This window comes from Stegastes partitus, unplaced genomic scaffold (genome assembly GCF_000690725.1).
Source record: "Stegastes partitus isolate 25-593 unplaced genomic scaffold, Stegastes_partitus-1.0.2 Scaffold159, whole genome shotgun sequence".
Taxonomy (NCBI): Eukaryota; Metazoa; Chordata; class Actinopteri; family Pomacentridae; genus Stegastes; species Stegastes partitus.
Genome location: NW_007577890.1, coordinates 217396 through 218724, shown reverse-complemented (window position 1 = coordinate 218724; position 1329 = coordinate 217396).

The following is a 1329-nucleotide window of genomic DNA, read 5'->3' as shown; positions in this document are numbered from 1 at the left end:
TCAGAGCTCTTCTATTAAAAAATAAATAAATAAATGAAAAATTCATTGTTCTGAGCCTGGGTGCAAACTTTGCCACTGATTCTACAGCACCATCAAGAAGTTGTTATTTATTGTTTTTGTTTTTATAAAATTTTTCATTTTATTGTTTTAATGTGAGTGTGCTTGGTTGTCTGTCTCTAAGTGTAGCCCTGCGATGGACTGGTGACCTGACCCCCCACTGCTGAAAAAAATCCTGAAGGAAACAATGTTAAGTCCTTGACATTGTGAGAAGCCTCTATGGATCACACTTGTTTTTGATGATCAGGCATCACTTGTCACAGGGTTTTGTGGAATTGGAATCCAATGCAGCTCTTTGTCACATTTCTCTAAACATTGCTGATCACCATTTGCTGTGTGACAGTGTGCTCAAACCAGGGAAACTGTTACCCTGAAGGTATGTATGCAGTCCGTCACAATGTTTAGGCAGGTGCTGTATGTCAAAGTAGCATCCATATTAGTGCAGGGCTCAACGTTTTTTAGCAGAACCTTACCCAAAGCACCGCTTCCACTGGCTTGTCCTCTTCCCATTGTGCATCTTGTTGCTATCGCTTCCTCAGGTAGATGACGCACACACACTTGTCTAGCCATGTAATACACAAGAACAGGCTGCCTACTTTCATTGCCCTGTTGTGGTGGACAGTGGTCAGCATGGGCACTCAGTGGTCTGTGGTCACACAGCCCCACACATAGCAGGCTGTCACCTATTTATGAATAAGGCATGACGGTTTTTAGATATTTGTGTTACAGTAGCTCTTCTATGTCATAGGACCAAATGGGTCAGTCTTCACTTCTCATGTACATCAGTGAGCCTTGGGTGTATGTGACCCTGTCACTGCTTTACTGGTTAAAAAGAATTTAAAATCCTGCTTCTAACATATAAAACTCTTAATGACCATCCATCCATTATCTATATACCGCTTAATTCTCACTAGGGTCATGGGGGGCTGGAGCCAATCCTAGCTGACTCAGGGCGAAGGCATGTTCACCTGGACAGGTAACCAGTCTATCACAGGGTGATAGTGGTGGTGGTCCAATCAGATGTGACCGGAGGTGGGAAGAACAAGGGCCAGAGTACAGGTCTTCAGTTCCCGGGTAATTAGCTGAGATGACTGGCAGCTGGTGTCCTGGAGCACCATCTTCATCTTCAGCTGGGCCTTCACAGGCCATCTTCCCACACATTGATTCCAAGTCCGCATAACAAAAACTATGGAAGCAAATGAGGCTCATCCGACTTTAGACAATCGATTCTGGCCAAAGTCGATCCAACACCCAGCCAATCAAATTACGCTT